This window comes from Vicugna pacos, chromosome 16 (assembly GCF_048564905.1).
Source record: "Vicugna pacos chromosome 16, VicPac4, whole genome shotgun sequence".
NCBI lineage: Eukaryota > Metazoa > Chordata > Mammalia > Artiodactyla > Camelidae > Vicugna > Vicugna pacos.
Genome location: NC_133002.1, coordinates 33,329,882 through 33,355,545, shown reverse-complemented (window position 1 = coordinate 33,355,545; position 25,664 = coordinate 33,329,882). Strand labels below are relative to the sequence as shown.

At 37.8% G+C, this 25,664-nt stretch overlaps 1 long non-coding RNA gene across 26 annotated transcripts in view; it reads left to right on the top strand.

Moving 5' to 3' along the window:
* The window catches only part of LOC107034533 (uncharacterized), a 125,521-nt gene that overhangs the window by 4,126 nt on the left and 95,731 nt on the right, over window positions 1-25,664 (top strand). For 7 of the 26 annotated variants that reach the window (XR_012059565.1, XR_012059563.1, XR_012059560.1 and 4 more), the window contains exon 2: window positions 3,197-3,313. The exons of 10 other annotated variants lie outside the window; for them this stretch is intronic. This is a non-coding gene — a long non-coding RNA (uncharacterized lncRNA). Of the gene's footprint in view, window positions 1-480; window positions 529-3,196; window positions 3,314-9,898; window positions 10,018-25,664 lie in introns of all 26 variants that reach the window. 9 more of the 26 variants (XR_012059558.1, XR_012059562.1, XR_012059549.1 and 6 more) reach the window with 3 other exon arrangements.

The window sequence follows — 25,664 nt, the reverse complement described above, 5'->3', positions numbered from 1 at the left end:
TAATTTTTTTGGAGAATGAAAATATATTGATATTTTGCCTAGGAAATTGGAAGTGAGTAGTAATTTAGGAATCTTCTAATTTAATGGTGCTATGCTTTTTTTTTTACATTTTTTATTGATTTATAATCATTTTACAATGTTGTGTCAAATTCCAGTGTAGAGCACAATTTTTTAGTTATACATGAACATGTATATATTCATTGTCACATTTTTTTCTCTGTGAGCTACCATAAGATCTTATGTATATTTCCCTGTGCTGTACAGTATAATCTTGTTTATCTGTTCTACAATTTTGAAATGCTGTCTATCCCTTCCCACCCTCCGCCCCCTTGGCAACCACAAGTTTGTATTCTATGTCTATGAGTCTGTTTCTGTTTTGTATTTATGCTTTGCTTGTTTTTGTTTTTGTTTTTTTTAGATTCCACATATAAGCGATCTCATATGGTATTTTTCTTTCTCTTTCTGGCTTACTTCACTTAGAATGACATTCTCCAGGAGCTTCCATGTTGCTGCAGATGGCATTATGTTGTCAGTTTTTATGGCTGAGTAGTATTCCATTGTGTAAATATACCACATCTTCTTTATCCAGTCATCTGTTGATGGACATTTAGGCTGTCTCCATGCTATACTTTTTAACATTAAAAAAAAATCTAAAATCATGAAGTGATCCTGGATTTTTTTGACTTTTAAATTTATCTTAATGAAGGCTTATGTGAAGACCATAGTGCAGAAATTCTTAGCATAAGATTTGAAGAACTAACCCCCAGATCTTTGTTTACATTAAGTTTGACTGATAGAAAAGGGAGAATTAAGTACATTATAATAGTGAGTTAAAATTTGCTTGCAAAAATATATACCAGATTAGATAATGATACTTCAAAAATTAGGAAGGGGGCATGAGGTATATATAGCTTAGTGGTAGAGTACATGCAAGATCCTGGGTTCAATCCCTAGTACCTCTATTTAAAAAAAAATTAGGTGAACATAAGTTTCCAAGCTAGAAACTGTTTCTCAAAAAAAATTTCCTTGGATATACTGTATATAGAATTTGGTGTAACAGTTTGTCTGGTGAAATATTTAGTTGGGACTTGAATACATTATATAAAATTATTTTTATCTATCTGTAGGCTATGACATTGTTATTCAAAAATATGTTTACATGTATATTTTTATATATGTTCGCACACATTTTACAGTTTTACAGTGCTATTTGTGACGCTGTGGTTTTAGAATCTCTGACACAAGCTGCTGAGACAGGAATGGTGGTTATTATCTCTAGTTTGTATAAGAAGTTGAAGCTGAGATAGGTTATGATTTAGAAAACTGGTCTTTTGACACCTGGCTTTTGGCTCTTTCCTACTTTACCACTGTGTGTATATATTCTCAGCTCTGGTGGATTTGGTCTGGTGGAACTGAATGTGTTTACTTCTTACCATAAACTCCACATGGGAAGAAACAAAACAAAACAAAAAGTACTTGGAAGCATGAGTATATTGAAAGGGTAGGATATTTGGCACACATTTCCATTACTAGTTGCTTTTTCAAATTCAGTGTGTAGCTGCACATTCCAGTTTATGAAAACTATAGAAATAGTCTGTGCAGGGAAAGGGAGTGTGGCTGGGAGCATGAATGAGGAGTTGATTGTTAGTGTGGAGGTTACTACCCAACAAATTGCAGCTCCTCCAACTTGTTGGCACATGCAAGTGGGGCAGTAGTTAAAACAAAAAAAAAAAAACCCAACCATGGGAATTGATCCTTGATGAAGATAACATTGCAGTAAAAGGAAGGCTATAATAAGTCTGGGTAGAAAAAAAAAAGATTCCAGTAAGTTTAGAGAGGATGTTGAAGCCTTAATATTAATGTAAATGATTTGGAAAGGAAATATTTTAATTAAAAAGAGATTTTGCTAGGGGGAGGGTATAGCTCAGTGGTAGAGTGCATGCCTAACATGCACAAGGTCCTGGGTTCAATCCCCAGTACTTCCATTAAAAATAAATGCATAAGGAAAACAACCTACCTCACCGCCCCTCCAAAAGAGATTTTGCTAAATTTTACCTGTAATTATAACAAATTTTGAATCTTGAGCTTACCAGTTTTGCTTTAGTAGCCTTTAATTTTTTTTTACCCTGGTGGGAAGATATAAAAATCTCAATCTATTTGCAGTTAACAAGTGATATGAAGAGATCTGTTACAATCACATTAAATCACAGAATATGTGCAAAGAAATCTTTGTCTAAAAGTACATGGGAACAAGTACATGTGTAGTCTTCTAATACCAACTGCAACATTTAAGCCACATTTAATTTTTTTTTTAGTCAAAGATTACTTATTAACTTGTACACTCTAGAAATTGGTTTCTTCTTATTTGCACTGTCATTTGTTGAAATCGGCCTTCGGCATGTGTGAAATAAGAGAAGTGTCGTCTAATAATTCTACAGGTAAATTGGATGGAAAGGTTATGATTGTCCGTTCTAGTCTTGGCACCATTTACACTGATTGCCATAATCCACTGTCACTGTAATTTTGTTCTCAATTTTTATTGTCTCTATGTAAGGCATACTGATAGGTGTTCAGAAGATAGAAAGATGAATGAGATTCAGCTCCTGCTCTTAAGGATCTTACCAGTTGTTACAATCTAACTGAGGAGACAAAACACACACTGTCCACTTAAGCTCTATGTAAATAGTAAATGAAGTGGGACGGAGGTGGGATGGGGAGAAGCTATTAACATTTCCTGAACGTTTGCTGTGCTCTCTAGGTGGTTTACTCTCCTTTAATCCCCCCCCCGCCCCACTTCTCCAGATAGGTATTATTTACCTCATTTTATAGCTGGAAAAATTAAGCTGTAGAAACCTTGAGGAATTTGCCAGGAGTAACATACCTGGTTTATGCTACAGCCTAGTTTTGAATCAGGTCTGTGTCACTTCAAAATTGATACTTTTTTCACGTCCCCTAACTGCCACCTTAAGACTGATGAGCAAGAAGTCTTGTTGGAATGGGTCACCTGACAAAATTTTATGGTGTGGGTGGAATTTGAGCTGAGTCTTGTGAAGAATGGGTAGGATTTTTCAATGTGTGCTGCAGGGGAGAGGGCTGTTCTAGGAAGTGGTGCCTGTGAAATGCAAAGCAGGTGGAGACTCTAAATGGACCAGTTTGGCTGAAACAGATCATCCACATTTGTTAATTTCTCTTACAGATTTTATTGAGCCTCTGCAGAATTCCCTGGGTATACAAAGGTGACTAAGACAATTCTGGCCATCAAGGAGTTTACAGTCTACTTGGAGAGGCAAACAAACAAACCCACGAATCAGAGGTGATAATATAGGGTAATTTGGGCGACACTTGAGGCATGGACAGGGTGTTGAGAGAGTTCAGAGAGAGCATTCTGACAGTCTGGTGTTTGTGTGTGTGTGTGTGAGAGATGTGTGAGCGTGTGTTTGTGTGAGATGTGTGAAGGCACTGAAAGAATACTGAAGTCAAGTTTTGAGAAGATGAGTTTGGTTTAAGACTTGTGAATTTGAAGTAATAGTAGGATATTGATGTAAAACTATCTTTTAGCAGTTAGAGTTGTAGGACTGCAGTTGAGGAGAGAGATTGGAGCAGCAGATTGCAGGATAGTGAGGATCCCTGAGGGAAGGAATTTAGAGGAAATGAGCGAAAGTCTAAACCTAAACTCCTGGGGACAGCCACTTGAGCACTGGTTAGAAGCTAGAGAATAATGATACTGAGAAAGAGGGTGCCCAGGACTGTGGAAAGCAAGGAGGAGGGTCATAGACGCCAAGGGAGGAAAGAACCCAGATAAAGTGCGCTGGTCTCCAGAGAAGATCAAGGAGAAAGGGGATGGAGGAAAGATCATTGGTTTGGCATTTAGGAACCATTGGCATCCATCCAGAGGATAGATTTAGTAGAGTAGTGGTGGGGCAGTCAACCATGTATACTGGAATTGATGACTTTGCTTATGTTATTTTTTTTTTCATGTAATCCAGTTGATCAATTTCTTCTTAATTGTTTCTGGATTTTGAATCATGGTTAGGGTGGATATAGCTGCTATTCTCATTAATTTGGCTGGGGCTCTTGGAGTGTGTTGTTGATTTAGTTTTGTTATCAACTCGACTTTGTCTCACTCTTGGGATTTGGGTCTTTCCTATTTCTTTCTTATTTTGCCTCGAGTAAAATTCTCTTTGGAAGTATTTTTCTAGTTGAAAATACTATTTGCTTATTTCTGTCTTTGAGTAACTGAGATGTAAAATAATTTATGTAGAGGCAGAAAGACAAATCTAGTTAATGCAGTTTATGGCTCAAGATGGCAAGGCTGATGAACTAAACGTTTAGGTTTATGTTTTTATTTATCATATAACGCTTGAGAATAAGGCATTTTTTTTTTTGCTTGAATGTTCTGTGACTGTGCAAATTGCCAAATGTGCCTTTGTGATTACCACCCATGGAGTCAACACCAAGTGGAAAGTTGTACAACTATTTGATGGATTTGGTACCCTCCTCCCAGATAGCTTAGTAATTAGGATAATTAAGATATTTTTTCTCATTGGAAAACAAATAATATCCAGGGCTCTGAAATTTGCAAACATTTCCATGTTATACAATTTTTTCTAAAACTTTGGGGACTGCACTGTGATGGAAGCTATAAAAATATGGAAACAGCATGAAGGCTTTTCAGTGTATATAGTAGAGTGGTTAAGTGGATGGGTTCTGGAGTCAGACTGCTCGGGTACAGTCCAGGCCCTACCACCGACTGTGTGGCTGTGTCTCAGTTTCCTTACCCTTAAAGCAGGCATAATACTTTTACTTACAGAGTTGTAATGGGAGTTAAATAAGTTAATAAATATAAAGCATTTAGAACAGTGCCTGTCATATATAGAATATGTGCTTACAGAAGGTTTCTCTGTTGTTACTATTACTGTGATCAGAACCTAACCGACTGTCTAACCCACAGTAGGCCAGCAAAATACAGGTTAATGAAAGGATAGGGTTAGGAATTGAATAAAGGCTAGTGAGGAGGAGGAAATGGCTGAGGAGGAGAGAAGGGCAGGGGAAAGGTGTTCTACCTGGCAACTTTGTGGTAAACCATGCTGTTTTTCTCTGAATGACACTTACTTTCAGTTTTAAACTTCATTCTTTTCTTTATCTCCCACATCCACCAAATTACCAATTTTGTCACTTTTTTCCCCATCTGATACATTTGTTTCTTTTTGTCTAGACGCACTGCAACTGTCCTAATCTGGGCTTTCATCACATCTGCCATTGGTTACATCACCAGCTTCTGAAGTGGTTTGGTGCAGTCATTTAAGATGTACTCTGTTCACTGCTGCAGGATTACTGTTCTTGAAAAAATACTGTCATCACTTCCTCAGCATGTTCAGGCACCTTCAGTGGATTTCTCTTGTGGGTGGATTGTCCCGGTGGCCTTGTCCAACCTCATGCTCCTTGCAGTGAGTGAGGGTGCTGGCATGGAAGGATTGTTGCATTCTCCTCATAAAGTAATTATATGGCCTTGGGCAAGTCACTCAGCCCTTCTGTGTCTCATTTTACTACCCTATAAAATGTGGATAATAATAATAATAGTAAATACTAAAATACGTATAGTGTAATAATAATCCATGATCCAATGACAAAAGTGCATTGACCTTTCCTTAAAAGCATTCTTTAATTGTGAGCAAGCCTTTCTCTTAAATCTTAGCCAAGACACTGTTTTATCTCATTTTAAAGCGTTTGCTGCTCTTGGTTTGGAATGTGCTGCTTCTGCTCTGCTTCTTGTTCAGGTCACTGTGTCTCAGCTTCAGTCTCCTCTCCTTCATGAGGCTTCTCAGCATTAGTCTAGTCATGGCTGTCTCTTTCTCTCCATTTCTTATAATATGATGTAATTGTTATTATTGTTCCCTTTGTGACAAGACATTGAAGCTCCTTTAGAGAAGGGAGGGTGCCTTGCATTCTTGCTGCACCTGGTAGATACTTAGCATTCTCTGAATGTTTTCATAACACCTTGGTGTCTTTTTCCACTTTCTTTTCTCTGTCTTTGTTTTGGTCTCTAAACTCTTTTCCCATGTGTTTTGGCAATATGCAAGTTCAGAATTTAAATAAAGGCCAGTTGGAGACGGCCAGTTTAATTTTGCTTTGAAGTCAATTGTAATACTTTCAGATGTGAGAATGTTGTGTAAGAATGTAAAAAATCTAGATTCTGCACCGGAATTTTAAGCTGTCTTAAAATATATAAAGATATATGCCTTAGAATGATTATTTATTTATTTATATTAAGAAAACATTTTGGTCCTGACTTACTCATCTTCATTAAAGGTTGTGTTTTTGGTCTTGGATCTATTGAGAGGCTCTTGATACTAATAAGCTGCCAAAGTAGATCTGTGCTCCTACATTTTGAACTTTTTTAATTAGGAAAATTGACTGATTTTGTTGGTTTCTGGTGAGCTAGCTCATGAGTATGGTGTAATTTAAGGATTAAAAGTAACATGACTCAGCTTTGAAGTTTCATTAGTGTGTCTTAAGTTTCTTCCTTTTAATCAAATTAACTTCAGTCTGTGAATGACAGTTGCTCACTATGAATTACCTGCATTAGAATTTACTGACATAGAACATAAAATAGAAACATAATATCCCTTTTAGTTTTCAATAAAAAAAATAGTAAAGGTGAAAGTACCCCAAACCCACCAACCAGTCTCTACAGACTCCAATTTCAAGATACTGAAACTGGACATTGTTTAAAAAGTCATTAGATGTCCTCCCCACCCCCATGCATAAGTCTAAGAAAATTCCTTTATGTGAAGTTGTGGTTATTTATCAAAGTTGGCTATCTCAAAGATGGTTGGTAATGAGAGAAAATAACTTTATTACCAAGTCTTACTAATTTTTATCTAGGAAGTACAGGCAGATCTAAGAGAATAGAGAAAATTTTGGATTAGATATGGTACATGCAAAGGTTAAAGTATGTAATGAAAGCAGAAATCCCTCACTGTAGTGATTTTAAGTGAATGTATGTACTGTGCTTAAAATTGAAAATAAAAAAATCTTATGAAGTTAATCTCTTAATATTATTGTTTAGAGATTTTTAAAATACTAGACTTAAAAAAAATCAAACAACTTGTCAGTTTCATAAGAAAGCAAGAACAGCTCTTTGCCAGAAATCATATTTTTTTTTTTTTGGTTGTGGGAATGGTAAGGATTAGATATAAATAATTATTTAACTGTAACACCCAGTAGCAATGGAGAAAATTTACCATAACCATTCTGTGACTTCCCTCCACAAGGCTGAGGATTGAAGATACCCGAAGAGCCTTTAATTTCTTGGATTTAACCCATTAAGTAAATACGCAGCATTTGCAAAGTCAATCCTCAGATAATTAGAGCTTATAGTGCTAACTGAAACTTTTCTGTGTTCCTGGGCTTGTGTTAAGCACTTCACCTGTATTTTTCTCTCATCAAATCCTGACAACAAGTGTAAGAGGTAGCTTTTATCTGAACTAAAAAATTTAGTAGTTTGCCCCAAATTATTCCATAAAGGGGCTTAGCTGGGATTTGAACACAGATCTATCTTCAGAGCTTTCGCTTTAACAACTCTCTTGAAGTGACGTGAAATTGTATTTTCCAGTTTTGTGACTTAGAAAATTAGCAAGAACATAAGAGATTTTACTTTCTTTCTCGGACTGGACAAGCTGTTCTTATCATTATTACATTTGTGATGAATCATAGACTAACTTGAAACGAAAGAAAGTTAATCGGGCAAGAATTTCTCCTCTTGAAGAGGTCAGACTTGGAGGTCTTAGTCTATTCTCAGGCTGGACTCTGCTCTAGCTTTTTGAGGGTGCTTCCTGCTTGGGTTTTTGGAGGTTCCTAACTCTTTGTCAAGATTGTCCTCAGCTCCGGACCAGTCATTAAAACAACAAATCAGAGCAGTTAGCTACTGTGCATAATTGCAGTGTTAATCCTTTTATAGTGCTGCTTTTTCCAGACCGAGCTCACACCCATTATGGAGATGAACTGCTTTTTATCAGGTTTTTACTCATAAGACTTAAACATGTGGTGTATATCTTAATTTAATATTAAACTATGACAGGAAGGGGTTCTGTTGCATTGGGATTGTCCAACTTCAGTAATACAAAAGCTATCAAACTTTTTGATGTCTCTCAAATATTTCACATATTGATCATTTTGGTTAAGATGTGGAGCTAAGATTAGAATTTTCTAGTCCTAAAGCTTAGATAGAAATGAGGGGATATTTACAGAACTGTAAGATGTGGTATGTTATTTTTTCCTTTGACATCTAGAATATAAATGCTACAGTTTAAATATGATCTAGTAGAATTGCTTTATTTTTTTTAAACTCTCCAAGGATGAGGAACCCACACTTATATTGAAATAACTGTCATTAACAATCTATCACACCAATAGTCGTTAAGTTGCTCTAAATGTAAGAATATTAAGAATAACAAGAACTTCCACCACTTTCGTCACTAACATTTATTTAACATTGACTTGCTGCCAGACTTTATCTTCAGGGCTTTATGTACATTTTCTCATCCAACCCACTTAACTGCATAAGGCAGATACTATTATTAGACCCTTTTTCCAGAGGAGGAAACTGAAGCTTAGAGTGCTTATCTGTCTTGCACAGGGTAACACAGTTAATAAATTAGTAGCTGAGCCAGAATTGAATCCAGGTCTATTGTCTCTAGATCCCACACTCTTAACCACTACCTTTTACAGACAAATGTTTAATTAAACTTTGCTTTGTGATTTCAAAGACTGTCCCAGAAATATGAATTACAATGGGAAGGGTGGAACTTTTTCATTATAGCAGGACTGTTTTAGGATAGGCTTACATTTTGTACTTATAAATGAAGTAAATGGAATTTTTAAGGTAAGAAGACTTGAAGAATGTTCTTTTGGTCTAGCTCATTTTAGAGTGTTATTGTCAAAGATGTTCTGCAGACACTTTGTGATGTGGATATGTTTAGAGGATAATGGATTTGACTGACTTAGGGGTAGGTCAGTTATAATCATAAATTATTTTATGGCAAGTGCTTTTTTGGCCTGATATTCTAGGTTTGAGTGAGGATACCTAATAATTTAAGGACTGATATTTATTGGGAGGGCTAGGGTTTCAGTGGATTATTTATTGCATCACTTACCCAGACTTTCCATTAATTAATTTATGGTACTTTTCAATCTCATTTACCAGTTGATTCTTCATACCCAGGAGTTCAACGTTCTGACTGTCTACCTGGGTCCTGATTTGCTGAACTTGAACCTCCAGATTCCTGATCATTTCTTGCATTTGTGAAAGTTGAACACAGTACTTTCAGTTTCTGTCAAACTAGAAGGCTTATTTCTGAAGGAATGGAAAATAAACGAAGCAGAAAGACATAATCTATACTACTACCAGACAGAACTTAATTTGTAATTTTAAATCAACTGTTCTAAATTTTTTACTCTTGGCATTGTGTCTTTCTCTCTTATCCTAATTTGCTGTTCCTCTCTTGTTTAACCTTTAACAGAGTTGCTTTTAATTTTTAAAGTACAGACATTCTTCTCTGGAGACATAAAGTAGTTTGAGAAATCTGTGACTATTCAGTGACTGTCACATGGGGATAACCTTTGGACTTTAAAAACAACACGTTGCAACATTCTTACCAGAGATCATTGGGCATGAAGCTCCAGTTGCGATGTCTGGGTGGTTTGCCACAGCTTACCATCTTGCTCCTGTTGGTACTTGTCTTGTTAGCAGAAGTCAATACTTGCCTATTCAGTTCTTTACTCTGAAGTACAGAGTAGAATAAAAATACAAATACTTTGTAGCAGCTTTCATGAGCTCAGCTTAATATTGGATGATTTTTTAAAAATGATGATAGGGTTTATTTTTTGGTTAAACCAGGTCTCAGCCTTTCTGTGGTTTGTTCTGCCAAGACCTCATGTTACCCTCCCGTTGGGTTCAGCTGGGTATTCAGGTCAACTCCTGGACCATCTTGATTTCTACGTTGACTTCAACATGAGGTAACATATCATTGTCACCCCTCATTTCCTGATCCAATGTAAAATAATTAAAATGCCACAGGTTTTGCATCTGGAATATGATAATTAAAAAGGATTAAAAAGATAAAAATGGAAATATAGATTTTTTGGGGAAAAATTTTTCAGGTTTAAAAAACTTCTAGGAGATTACAAAATAGTGTTCCTAGATTTAGCAAATAAAATTACAGAATGCAACGTTAAATTTGAATTTTAGATAAACAACGAATCCTTTTTTAGTATAAGTGTATCCCAGGCAATATTTGAGATGCATTTGTAGAAAATGTTATTCATTATTTACCTGAAATTCCACTTTAACTGTGTGACCTGTGTTTTGTCTGGCAGCCCATTACAAAAATATTCAAGGCTAAGGTAATACATGATATTTTTATATTTTACAAAATGTTTTAATATAAGTAACTCATTTGATCTTTACTGAGAGGTAGATTTTGCCTTGAGGTGGGGAAAAGGGCGTTCTTCTTTAATTAGCAAACAATTGAAACTCAAAGTAACAGCTCATCAAAGCCACGGATTAGCAAAGCATGCACCTGAACCCCAAGGCTCTTGACTCTTAGTCCAGCACTCTTTCTTAAAATTTTGAGACTTTGCAAAATACAGGAAAGCACCAAGAGTTAAGATGCAGAAAGATACAGATAGAAATGTAAGAAATAATCATATTCCACCACTCAGCATTGCTGACCCTTAGTTTTCTTATTTGCTCTTTCCAGCACAGTGCATTACAGTGCTGCTTTTAGTAAGTGCCAAGTTTAGAAAGACCCCTTCCCGTGGCCCTGGGCCCCGTGGGCTGCTGCTGAGATCAGAGAGGTAGGCAGAGGGAGGGAGGTGGGAAAAACCTGGTAGACATGTTGACGTTACTGTCTGTGGTATTTCACCTGTTTTACGAAACAAGTATCCTACAGTGACACCCACCACCGCCCTATCCTCACAAGTGCTGACTTACTGCAACTTTTGGTTAACATTTCATGCAATTCCTAACTCGTCGGGGTTCTTTTTTGAGGTAAGTCAGCGCCTCCATGAGGCTTTCTGTTTGCAATGCGAGGCCAGTCTTGTTCAGAGTCCCCTCATCCAAGGCTCCTCAGGCCCGCGCTGTCAGCCTCAGCACTGTTAAAAGGCAGCTTGACTGTGGTATCTGGACAAAGCACAGTTCGAAGAACAAATACAACTTAGGTAGTAATAGAGCTCTCTTCATCCAGTGGCCGTTGAATACCCCACAGAACGGAGGGTGAAGAGCACAGCATTAATTTATGTGATGTCATAGGTGTTGGCTGGGAAAAAAGGTGTTTTCTGCGTAAGACAAGTGACCTGAGTTTTAAGGTCCTCAATAATCGTGTAATATCCGCTGTAGTCTTGAGGTTGACCATCAGTGTTTCATTTTCCGAAACTCTCATACCGTCTTTTTATTTTGAATTCAGTATCAGCACTGGCATTTTCTAGGTGATGCACCTTGTCAAGGTAGGAGGCTTTGCAGCTGTTTAAATTCTGTGTATCTTCCCTCTCATTACTTGACAAAAAGTACTGTCATCAGAGCCACCAGCATTTCCAAGGCTCCCATTTGGTCCAACACTCAATGCTGCTCCATCCTGTGCCAGTGCCCAACCCAACCCCAACCCCACAGACTCCACCAAATGGTCCCTTACACTATCTGAGCCACCTACAGTGCCAGGACTGACCTCACAAAGCCAGGTGCCCTCCAGACCCACTTTCCACCTTTCTCCATCCTGCTCCCTGCTCCAGGAGGATAGCTGCCTCTGGCTCTCATTACTTCTGCCCAGTGGGGACACAATCAGAAAATTAGAGGGAGGTAAGAAATAGAGTTTGGGTTGTTTATTCCCCAGGCCCTTCCTAAAAGCCATAGCTCCTCTCATGGTGACCTTCTTTATATGATTTTCCCTTTCTGATTAATCTTCCTTCATCTCTTTAGATGTGGGGGTGATAAGCTACTCCTGGTGGCTTCCCTACATCATGCCCACATTTTTGCAAATAGTCCTTTCATTGAACTCTCCTAGATTTTCCCTAATTCAGGTGTACCAGTTGTTTCCTGCTGGGACTCTACTGTATGGTAGGACTTGCACAAAGTTTTTGTCTTCCAGGAGGTTAATAGGAGAATGAATAATGCAATGCCATGAAATAAAGGCTAATAAATACTTATGTAAGGTCTTTGAAGGTAGAGGCCACCTATTACTCACGTTTCTTTCTTGACACTTAGCCTGTTTAGTCCTGGGTATAGGCAGATGCCTGCCAGTGTGGAGGCAGAGGCAGAGCTTTGAATGGCGGGTGGTGGGAGGGGAGGGGAGAGGTGAGCAGCTGTCCCAGGAGGCTCCAGGTAGGCTACTCAGGGCAGTCAGAAACAGACTGGTTGCATTAAACAAAGGAATTTACTGGAAGAGTATCGGTGGCTTCTAGAATCAAAGGAACGCGGGAGAACAGGCTTGGAAGATACACAGGAACTGGGATGTTCTGGAGAGCTAGTTTGCTGAAACCACAACAGAAGTCACACATTCAGTGTGAGTGGGGCATCCTCACAGACAGCCCTTGGCTTCAATTTCTTTGACACAGATTTCACATAACAGAAAACATCTACAAATACATATTATATTCACTATATGGAAACTTTCTGGGCGTTTTCCCTCCAGTCTTCCTCTCAGAAAGCCTGCTTAGTACTGCAGCTAAGGTAGGTCTCAGGTGGGACCAGGTGATAAAATAAGGTGAGGCCTGATCCTCCGTGGCAGCCTGTGTCTCTGGACTGCAGCAGCTAGCTCACCTCTCTCTCCCTGACCTCATGAGATGAAAGGCAGGATAATAGGGGCCGCAGGTGGGAACACTGGTGAATTACAAGAGTTAGCAGGTGTTAAGTAACAGTGGAAGATGAGTTCTTCCCTTGAAGAGCCAAGTATGTGTGCAGAGGTGGGGCTGCTTTTGCTGAGTGTGAGAGAGCATTTCCCCATCTCTGGGGAGGAGCAGACGAACCAGAACCTACCAGAGTTTCCAGCATTGAATTGGGACCTCTGTTTGGCTGCCCTCTTCCTCTCTGCAGCAACCCTCCCCTCCCGCAGCTGTCCTGTGCGCTGAAGTCGCTCCCTGGCAGCCTGAAGTCACATCCCAGTCGAGTTTCTCCCCTCCTGCTGGGCTGCATTTCCCTGACTTCTTCCCTTCTGAAACTTTTCAGCCTATTATGGGAACAGGTGTTAAAAGGGTAGCCGTCTGTTAGTCTATTTCAGTCTAAGGTGCTACTCACTGACAGGGTAGGGGTGGAGAAGTATTCACCCAAACTGTTTACATTTAAAAAATGTCCCTTTTACCTAAGTGAAATTTCAGGCACTGTGGTGATAAAAATTTTGGAGAAAGGACTTTTTTGTATTCTTTCAGTGAATGCAGTTTGACTATCAGATCAGCTGCATTAGGAAGCTTTTTGCTTGTTTATGTCTGTAGGCCTTCTTTCCTCACCTGCAGGGAAGGGGCAGCGCCTTGGCTCTGCTTTCCCTGTTTTTGCGCAGTAGTCACTCACTGACTATATATTAATACTAAAAATTTTACGGGGCTCCTGAAGATGTAAAGAGGTAAGCTGTGGCCCTTGCTCTAAAAGAAACAAATCTTGGAGGCGGAGAGTAGAGGATGAGATGTAATAATTACAAAATAGGTTGAAAAGTTTAATAACACAGATTTATATAAAGTATATGAAGCACCAAAAAAGAGAAACTAGTTTTTTGGAGGACTTGGGAAATGCCATTTGAGTAGTGTCTTAAAAAGTGAGTGGGGAAACTTTTTTTCTAGGCAGGGGGACCAGCATATATAAAGGAGGTGTAAACATGCATGACATACTTGAAAAACTGTGGAAAGTTTGGTTTGGCTGGGGCATAAATTTGTATGAGTGAGTGCCAAGAGATAAGACTGGAAAAATTGGGGCCAGTTGGGGAAGGGCCTTTAATACCATTCTAAGGAATTTGGACTTGGTCCCATAGCCAGGGGGTGGACCATTGAAGGTTGCTAAACAGGGGATGAATATGATCTTAATTTTTAGAAAGATAACATTGTTGGCAGTGTACTAGATGGACTGGAAGGAAACTGGAGGCAGGGAGATGAGAAAGAATATGCAAGGGTCTGTGGGGACTTTGGGGCATGCCATTAACTAATACAGGAATGCAAAGGAGGAGCAGGCTTTGTAGGAAAGATAATGAGCTCAAGATAATGAAGATTAGGGCTGAAGCACCTGTCAGCATCCAGGTATAGCTATTCCTTAGGCATTTGCAGTGTTTGTTCTGGGATTCAGAAATTGTGGCTAGATTTTGAAGTCGGTGGCAAAAAGCAATCATGGAACAGGATGAGATTTCCTAGGAAGAATGGGTAGAGATGAGGACCAAGAATAAAACCTTGAGGAACTGTAACATTTAAGGAGAAACAGAAGAGGTTGAAAGGTCACAAAGGAAAAAGAAAAAACCAGGAGACAGAAGTTTCAGGGACGTCAAGGGAGAGGAGAGTTTCAAGGAGATGGGATGGTCAATGAAGTCAAAGATATCAACAGTTCAGAGATGTCATGTGGGACGAGGGCTTTAAATTTGGCTGTTCAAGTTCTGGGAAGACCATATAAGTACTGGGGAGTGAGTTCTCTCAAAGATACTAAATAAAATACATACAGATTCTCATTATTCATGTATAGTTTGTGAATAGTGTAACACAACCATTTGCACAAACTAAAGGAAAGCGTTAATTTCCTTCAAAAAGGAAATTGATACAAGAATTTGGGAAACAGCTTAAGGCTTAGGGATCATCCATATTGAGGAGATAATCAAAGCCTTGAGAACAACAGAGTTTTCTAAGGTAAAAAAGAGCAGAAGATTAAGATTGAATGGTGAGTAAACCCTCAAAATTAGGATTAGGACAGAGAAAAAGTAAGTACCTGGAAAAGGGAGTGAATAAGGAGTGATCTGGAAGGCTGGAAAAGCCTTAGGAAATCACAGCATGAATTGAAGCATGAATAATTCACCTGGTGGGGTTTCCAGAACCTCTTAGAGGTTCTTCCAGGTCTTGAGTTTCAAATTCTGCAGAGATCAGGCAGAATGAGGTCTAGAAAAATGTCCATGACATTGCCACAAGATTCTTAAAGAGCTGGAAGCAAGAATTTTCTGGACACTTTAGGCCCAGAAGCCAAACCATGTCAATAGGGAAGGAAAGGATGGAGATGGGAGGACAGCTGGGTCTTGTGTTGCTACAGCCTCCCGAGTGGGTGTAAAAGACAAAAGGATGGTGAGGAGGGAAGCAAGGGTGGAGCAAAGACAAGACTGTTGGGTGCAGCATGCACTTGAAAACAGAAGCAAGTAGATTTTGGAACTCTTTAGAGCTTTTTGGAAACAGAACAAAGGAGAACACTGAGGGAGCCAAGAAGTGAAATTATCAGAATGGAATTATCTAGACAACTAACACATTCACTGCCACGATGTCTACCAGGAAAGAATTTCCAAAGAATTTCAAGGTCATTACCAGGTTTTAAATCCTAGCTCTCCTTCTTACGGGATGTGTGGTAAGTTATTTAACATCCTCATATGAGAAATCATATCCAATTGACAAGTTTGAGACTACCATATCAGATAACACATGCGAAGAGTTTGCAAGTGGTAGATACTCACTAACGTTAGTTCCCTTCTTGCTTCTCTTGTTAAAAAGATTTAGCACCAAGCAGAATTCCCTTATCAAATCTCTCAAGTCTCTACTTGAATATTTTTAGTGACGGGAAGCTCATTGTTTCACAAGGTATTCCATTTTGAGCCGCTCTGATTACTAAAAAGCTTGTCTTTATATTGAACTGAAATCAGCCACACAACATAGCTTGCATTTTGCCACGTAGAGCTTAGCTTTGGTGTCTTTTCAACATTTGAAGAGGGATACTGTACCCTTCTAAATCTCACCTCATTTAGTTGTTCCTTGGATGACACTTCCATTGTCATTAGGTTGCCATAGATCACTTCCAAATTTGCAGGGTTTATTTGGCCTTTTTTTTTTTTCTGTCTCTAGTATGAGTTCAAGGAATTTTTTTTTAAAGGAATGCATGCTAACTGTGTTTTATTCCACTGCATCAGTCTCCATCATTATATTACTTCTGAAGATATAATATAGCACAGAATTTCTTGTTTTCCTATTAAGTCCATAGAAATTATTTAAGCTTAATAACTAATCATTAGTAACACAAAATTCTCCCCCTGTCCTGGTTTCAGAGCTTGCTTTCAGGTGTATTGAACACATTTTAATGGAAACTTACTTTACTCACTCTTTGGATTCACTCTCTTTTCTTGGGTGTGGGACTGAGGCTTGTCACTTAGACATTTCTGATTATGGTGCTGATTAACTGGTTGCCTCCTAAGCTATAATCATCTTCCTCCTTCAATTAAAATCACATTTCTATATTACAACATGAGCTATTGCAAAATCTAATAATACACATTGGATTTGTATTTCCTTCTAAGCAGCTTTCCCTGACAATTCATATTTTTTCCTTCTGGGTTGTTCAACTATTAGGTCCTGAGAAGGACTTTTTTCCTCACAAAGATTGATCGATGGGCACTTTGCACTATTGTTTTTTCCATTTTGCTGTGTTCTCATTTGCTCTTATATAGTGATTAAAACACACTGTATTATTATTTCCAGCTTAGAGAATTTTGAGAGACTCATAAACTAAAGCCATACTGTTGTAACAGCATAATTGGTGCCAAATGAAATATTTAGTCAACATATGCTTTTATTTTCAACTATGTCAAATGGTGGGCTTGGTTAATAGGTTTAATTGGATGTTATCCAGTACTTCCCCCTGAATTTTTCAATCATTTTGACAATGTGTAAACTGAGTGTGATGTTTCTGAACATCACTTCAACCAACATGTCTTTGGCATACCTACATTCTGCCAGACACTGCAGTAAGTGCTGGGAGTTTATTTCTGGATGACCAATAATATATGCTCCTGCCTTTAAAGAGGAATCAGACACACAAACTCATCTAAAAATAAAGTTCAGACCTCCATGGTCAAAGAACATAGGGTTCTCAGAAGAAGGTCACTTTGTCTTGTGGGAAAGCACCCCAGGGAGATGCTCTTTGGTCCTGTTTCTGCCTACCCACTTCCTTTTAGCACTACATGTAGAGAAATACTCGTCTAGGCTCTGCTCAAATAATTCTTCTGCTAGAAGAGCGGCTCTTGTCCTCATGCCCCAGTCCTGTGTATCCTCTCCCCCTTCCAGACTTCTGCGGCACCTCATCGCACTTTCTCTCATAGGCAGGTCTCGTTATACCTCAGGTTTTGCATAAATGTCTATGTTTACTCACGGTTGTTTCTGTAATGCCCAATAAATATTAATTTGATTGAGAGAAAAGTCTATTTTAGATAGAACACTTTCGTTAACTAAGGGGAAGCAAGTTCTACTTCATTCTAGGTTGCCAGGAGTATTAAGATTCTAGACTCAAAAAAATTTTTTTTCATGGAAAGCCAGTCTTCAATCAGTCGCTTCAAGGGGACTCAGTTTGTATCCATAGTTAATTGATTGCCTGTGTACAAAGCATATTCTAATCATGAATAAGAGGATTCTGAAGTTGCTTCTACAAATAAAACATTAAAGGATACTCCGCCCCCTCTTATAAACACTTCATAGAAATCAAGTTTCTCTGTTTTGTGAAAACAACTCCTAGTACTCTTTAGATGGATAGGAAAAAGTCCTCGGGTTAATTTGCTTAAAAAAAAAGTCGTGAATTAAAAGACTGCTTATTGAAACTGAAGATTGCTTTCTACTGAGTCATCAGAAACAGTGCATTGAGCAATACGATTGATACCCATATGCCTTGTGAAATTGTTAAGTTAGGAGTTGTATTATTTTAGATAAAAAATTTATGTCTCCACCGAGTGTCAAGTATCTTGAAGTTTTCCTGAAAATATTAATAGAATCCAGTGGAAATGCAAACAACTTCTTAATGGTGGTTTAGTCTCTGAGAGTGTAATTCAGTAAAATGCAAACAATTCCTTAATGGTGTTTTCTGATAACGTATTTCCCTTATTAATATTTAAGGAGAATATAGTAAGTGGAATTCATTTCCATGTGACTCATGCATTTTTAAAAATAAAGTAACCAAAATTAATAGGTTCAGATTCAGTGTATTAGGCATCCTCTTAGTGTCTCCTATGTGATGGCCACTGCTTAACCACTGTGCATTGATTCCATGTGTTTGTATTTTATAAGTTTTATGTAATGTGAATTTTGCAGTCTATTGCATGTATATAAAGCATTGCATTTACTCAGGATTTTGCTAAAAATTAACTATGCTTGTTAAAGGACAAAAACTCCTAAGATTGTGAATAATAATCCCTAAGAGCCTGAAGGTTTTCCTCAACCTGTTTTCTATACCCTATATTTGCTTGTTGAAGGAATGGATAAGTAAATTGATGGATTCAGGAGACATGGAGCTTGACCTAGTTAAAAAGCTACAGGTAGGAATTTGGGATTAACAGATACATACTACTATATATAAAATAGATCAATAACAAAGACCTACTGTATAGCACAGGGGACTATATTCAATATCTTATAACAACCTATAATGGAAAAGAATCTGAAAAAGAACATATATTTGTATGAATAACTGAATCACTTGGCTATACACAAACATTGTAAGTAAACTATACTTCAATAAAATGAAATAAGAAACTACAGTTGAAGGATTGTTAGGCCAACATTGATGGTGGAATAACTTTACTTGGATTGTTTAGCTTAAGTTCTGTTTGAGATGCATACGTTTGTTGAAACAGTGATTTTTTCTGACCAAAGCAAACATTAATTAAATGACCTAAAACATCCTAAATGGAGATCAGTTATCATGATGATAAGAAGTTTGGATGTATTTGTATATAGCAAGTGCTTTATGATGCACATTACACATTTTTAGAGTGTAGTTTCATAAGAGTAAGTTTTCAGAGTGCCAATGTTGGAAAATGCAGCTAATTAATCAACAAATCATTGTGTAACCTGCTGCTTTAGCTTTGTGCTATGGGAATTACACTATTATATTGTCCTTTAACGCCTCAGAAATCATCTCTGTCATGCAACTGTTTGCTATGTGTCCTGGAGGTGACAGATAATGCTGATAATGATGACTAAAACATTCACTGGGTTCTCCTCCCTGCTGAGACCTACCTTCCCCTAGAGCCATTCTCATCTTCCCTCCTTGCTCCTTCCAGCTCTGTGAGCTGTGAAAACACCTGCCAGAGTCACGTAGGATAGAGAGAGCTTCCACTGAAGGCTTCAGTGGGGAATTGAATCAGATTCTCTAACCTTCACATCACCTCCTGGAGGACTTTTCCTTAGCCCCAGCCTCCAATTAATGAGACAGGGAAACTAGACTTCATTGTTCTGTTTTATCTCTAACACCACTGTCCAGTGAGTTATGTGTTAGTCTGGATCTGATGCTGTAGTTTTTGTCACAAGATTATCTCTTGATTAGATGCTGGTTGTAGGCTGTATATGTTTGTTTTTTTAAACAATGATGAAAATTTATCTTACGATTTATCAGTCTATTCAGTCACTTATTAGATAAGATAGGGAGGTTTACCATTAGAATTACTCTGTCATCCAGAAACAGCACATGAGGTTTTTTAAAATGAGTGTCCAGTGAAAACGTCTTTAAGTACCTTGGAGTTACTTGTACACCATGAAATATGTAACATAAAATGTAATTAAGTACTTAAGAATATCAAAATTTAAAAATATGCCCTCATTTATCTGTTCAACAGTATGGCTTGCTCCTTTTAAAACTTACCAAACCCGTAAATATGAATGAGGAGGTGTCATATCTTCCAGAAGGGGGTGACTAAGCCTCTCACACCTTTGTTAAATGATCAGTGTATACTGTGTGGGGGGGTAGTGTCACTTTTGCCGATTAAGAATGATGATGACTTAACTTCGTTCCATTTGCAGGACATAAATACAAAACAGAAACAGCCTCACAGACATAGAATACAAACTTGTGGTTGCCAAGGGGGAGGGGGATGGGAAGGGACAGATTGGGAGTTCAAAATTTGTAGATACTGACAAGCATATGCAGAATAAACAAGATTGTACTGTATAGCACAGGGAGATATGTACAAGATCTTGTGGTAGCTCACAGCGAAAAACAATGTGACAGTGAATATGTGTATGTTCATGTATAACTGAAAAATTGTGCTCTACACTGGAATTTGACACAACATTGTAAAATGATTATAACAATAAAAAATGTTAAAAAAAGCAACAAAGAAAAATAGTATATGAAACTAGCATGCATTTACTTTCAGTTCATAAAAACTGAGGTTATTTTCTCTAGACTATGTAGACTTACCTATAATTGGTGCTAAATAAATATTTGGTGAATGAATGAATATACAAGTAAATGAATATGTGATGCCCCACATGTATTCATAAATACAGCAACTGAATGTTGTTTAAAAAAACTAAAAATTACACTTCAGTGTAAAAAAGTTATATTGGCAGCTCTGTTCATTTGAAATGTGAAATAGCAGCCTTAAGTGATGAAAAAAATTCCATGCTATTTTAAAAGATGTGAAATATTTCAGAGTGGACACTTTCCTTAGCAGAAATTTTGTGTGTATGTAATTTTAGGAGGTGGTTTCAAGCTGATAACTACAATGAATACATTTTGACCAGCTAAGTTCATAATACCCTGTGTTTATGGTGATTTTCACGAGAATCCCCAAATGCTAGGCTAATGTGATTAAACGTGATGTTATTACTGTTTTTTTGGGAAGGTGAACCATCTCAAGTTGAGTAACTTGGTCTGAGTAAGATAATGACTCACTGAATGAAGTACCATCTAGTTTCTATCTATTAGACCCCACTACCTCTCTGTGGACTGTTTCATTAGTGTGGTTTATTTGAGTCTGCTTCTAAGTTCTGTTTCCATGGTTTTGAAAAAAAATTGCATTTCTTTACAATTATATGCATAGTGAAACATTAACACTGCCATCTTTTAGCAGCTAAAAATCCATAGTTAATTTAATTTGAAGGAAGACCCGAGTGCAGACATTGTTTCTAAAAGGACTGATGACTGTGTATTTGCATTCTATAAAGTTTAAAAGGAGGTGGGTATAGCTCAGTGGTGGAGTGCTTGCACGAGGTCCTGGGTTCAATCCCCAGCACCTCCATTAAAATTTTTTATTTTAAGTTTAAATATTTACTCTGAATTTTGCAGTCTATTGCATGTGTGTAAAGTATTGCATTTACTCAGGGTTTTGGTAAAAGTTATACCACGCTTGTTAAAGGAAAAAAAAAAACCACCCTAAAATTGTGAGTGATAGTCCCTACGAGCCCTAAGGTTTTCCTCAACCTGTTTTCCGTACCTTACATTTATTTGTAGAATCCTCCCCTTCAGTCTTAGCAGTGGCATTAAAAAACAAAACAAAACAAAACAAAACAAACCAACCAACAAACAAAAAACACTGGCATCTTACACTTGTAAAGTGCTTTGCAGCTCACAAAACTCTTTCTCAGAAATTGGCCTTTTTGATGCTCACAACAGCTTGTGATGGGGGGGGATAAATATTATTATCCCAATATGTCACGTGAGAAAATCTGACCTCTTTGGAATCAGCTATGGAGAAATATTTCAGGTGAAAAAGAAAATTGCACATTTCTTTTTTGAAATCAGAATTATTTGGGAGTTTCCGTGACTAGGAAGGAAAAGAATAAATGTCTAGGGGTCTGGGAGGAAATCTGCAAATTCATTAATTTCTTTAGTTGTAGAGTGACTTTCTTCTTGTAATAATAGCATTTAGCACTTATTATGTGCTATATGTGTACTGACTCACTGAGTCCTTGTAACAGTTGTGTCAGGTGGGTACTGTTATCTTGATTTTTACAGATCAAAGAACTGAAGAACGGAGGAGTAAATAAAACCACTGGAATGTGGCAGAGCTGGAGCCCAAACCCAGGCTGTCAGCCTCTGCATCTGTCCTTAACTACTGTGCTCAGTGGTAGAAACCAGCTCTTCACAGTCAGTAGTGGAGTTATTTCCATCATGGCCAGTTTCAAGTTAACAGTGGCTTAATAGCCAGCTTGAAAAATTCCTGAACGTTTATCAATCAGTATTTAAGAGGAGGTGCAAACCTGAGCTAGCACATCATTGATTATGCTAACACAGTCTCTTCATGCTTTCACACAGCATCGGCATGAAGACAGACTGTCAACTTACTATTATTATTGAACAACCAGCTTTATTGAGATATGATTTCTATACAATCAAATGTACCCATTTTAAGTGTACAGTTTGAAGAGTTTTGACAGTCAGCATAATCAAAATATAGAACATTTTCTTCAGTCTTAGATATTCTCTTATGACTAGTTCATTGCCACCTCACTACCCATTTCAGCACCAGCAACACTGATCTGTTTTCTGTTACGATAGATTACATTTTGTTTAGACTTTCATATAAATGGAATCATACAGTATGTATTCTGCTGTGTCCGGTTTCTTTTGTTTAGCATAATGATCTTGAAATTCATCCATGGTGGGGTTTTTTTTTTAACATTTGATTATTCTTTATCTATCTATCTATCTATCTACCTCCCTACCTACCTATTTATTTATTTATTTATATTGAAGTACAGTCAGTTACAATGTGTCAGTCTCTGGTGTACAGCACAATGTCCCAATCATCATTTATGGTGTTTTTGTGTCAGTAGTTCCACCTTTATTTATTGTTAGGTTGTCGTCTGTTGTATGGATGTATGATAATTGAACTATTCACCAGGTAATTGTTTTTCAACTGTGAATTCTGGTCGTAAAAAATCCTTTAGTAAGTATATCGCTGGATGTTGCAGCCATAGCTTTTATTAAAAAGCTGTAGTGATAACGAGGACACATTTAATTAGGACACTAATGTTTTTTGGTTTAACTTTGAGTTTATGATACTAATACTGAAAAGTGACATTTAAATCTTAGATCCAATACCAACATTTAAGAGACATTTACTACCCCATTAAAAAAACCACTAAATTACTTAGGTATATGAATATGTTTTTCATTTGGTGTTTGAGTATATTTTTAAGAGCCTGGGTATTTCATATTGGCTGTCTGGTTCTCTAAACTCTAAATAACTACTAGCTTTCTTTTTTATTGTATGCCTTATAGAACTTGCCTCCTTACTGGAAGACTTTCTGGAAACTGATACCACTTATTATTTAAATAAGAAAGCTTTAATTTATTAAGTTGATGCTTTTAAACAAGTTTCCTCTCTTTTTGTCTCTTTTCTTTCTCTCTTTCTTAAAACAAACAAAAAAACTCCACCCCAAAACCAAAAAAACCTTTCTAGTATCAAACATCTCAAGTGGTTTGAAGAGCAGGATTAATTTTTTAAAAATTCATTTTCTGAGATTCCAGTAGGTGGCACTCTTACAAAGCCCAAAGAAGTGACTGCTTTGGCAATCCGTGGTTGTTTTCTAGATGGTTCCCTTCCTACTGTGATCTACTTGCAAACCCATTTGTTCCGGATAACTAAAATTCACCCCCCCCCCACCATTAGTAGAGTTATACCTGCGGTTGGTTAAGCATTTAAAAAAATGTACCAAAGAAAAAATAAAATATTCTTCAAAACCTTTGCTAATCCCCGAGATAACTACTATACATAGTATAGTGTAGTATACACAGTGCTTTCCAGACCTTCCTCTTGCCTGTACACACAACAAATGTATGTAAAAGTAAAAATTTAAATTAGTAAAATTTTAGATTTTAAAATAATCATAAATAATATGCTTGTCTTTTGTCTGATCTGGTGCTTGAGCTTTTTTCTTATGAGTTATTCTCTTTAAAGACAGACCTCTCACTTCTGTAACTCATTAACTGCTGAGTCCAAAAGGACCTTTCATGTTTGTGTTGAATTAGGGCTTCTGGTCTAGTGGGTGAGGGCTGAAATTTTGTGATAAGGATTCTGTGCCAAGTGCCTTTCTTCGCGGTAAGAGTAGGGTAAAATGAACTTACATAATAAGAAATCTAATGCTCCTTTTGCTGACTGAAGACTATCGGATATTGTGACTAAAATATTATGAGAACAGGACTATGATTTTTGGAGTTGCTGGCTCCATGAGATGCTAGCTATGGGTGCTTCAGTGGGAAATTTTATAAAATTTCAGGTAGATTTTTTTTCCCCTCATAGTATAATCTTATAATCAGCTAACTTCCCCCAGATTGAGCAATCCAAGAAACCAAGCAAGATGGAAATGTTTTTGTGACCTAACTTTGGAAGTCACACACTGTCACTTCTTCACTAGGTCTACTTTATTCATTGTGGGAGGGGACAGTGCTCAGGGGCAGAGGATTATTGGGGCCATGTTGGAGGCTACCACAAGAAGTAATCAATACATAGACAGTTTATTTATGTACTTCATTGAGGTATAATTGACATATTAGCTTCAGGTGTACAACTAGTGAGAGCCCTAGCAAATTTAAAAGGGAGTGTGACTTCACAAAGCTGTATATGGAAGCTAGTCAGCTTGAAACGACATAATGACCTTCCGGGGTCTTTTGCACCCAAGCGCTGCAGTTCCTCCAGGCTTGCATGACTCACCCCTCTCCCTTCTGCTCCTTTTGACACTGCTCGCTCATCAATTCCCCCGGTTTCTCCATAATGTTTTGGTTCCACACAGGAAATAATAATAGGAGGCAAATACTGAGTACTTGCTAGGTGCCAGGGATTGTCCCTCCTGTTTCTTGTATGTTACCTTGTTTAATCTTCACAAAACCCACCCCACTTTAAAGATCAGGAAACTGAGGCACACAAGAGGTTAAGTTGCGATTAAGTATTAGAGCCAGGATTTGAACCCAGTCTGGCTCCAGAGCCCAGGCTCTTAATTATTAAATCTTGCTCCTGTTTTCCTTTTAGGGTTTTGAATTTGGCAACCCGGATTGAATCACCGTCTGCTCAGGCTTAGACTTTTGCCACCTTCTGCCCCAACCCAGAATATGACATCTGTTACTGACTTGACTTGTGGGCCTGACACACCCCAATAGAAACCCCACCCTGGGCCTCACTGGTGCCAGATAGGAGAGAGGCCATCAAAGCAATGTTTGTTCACGCCCCTGTGTCCTTTCACATGTGCTTCCTCGATTCCCTTTCTCCCTTCTCTGCCTGGATGATTTCTGTATGAAGCATTTGATTGTCTCCTGACCAGTTCATTTCTTCCTCCAAGTGTCCTTTGAACGTCTGTTTGCCCTATCTCGCTGTATCACCGTTCCCGGTAGATGTCTTCCTCTGTCCTCAGTTGTGAGCTCCTCCAGGCAAGGACCATATCTTATCCATCTTAAGAGTCTCAGTCTGGCACCCTACGGGGGTTTAATAAGTGTTTCTGGACTGAATGAAAGAAGGTGGTAGAAAATGAATCAGACAAATGTTATCCCTTGTAGTGGACAATATAATTTTTTTGTAACCTTGATGGGCTGATGTAAAAAGGACAAAACTTCTAAAACAATCTTAACTTAATCTCCAGCCCCAATATCTTTATCCCAGTGTTTATCTACTTAATTATTAATATTTCACAAACTTCCCTCTACACCCTTGACACTATTGTTGGATTCAAGAAAGTACACATTTCACATT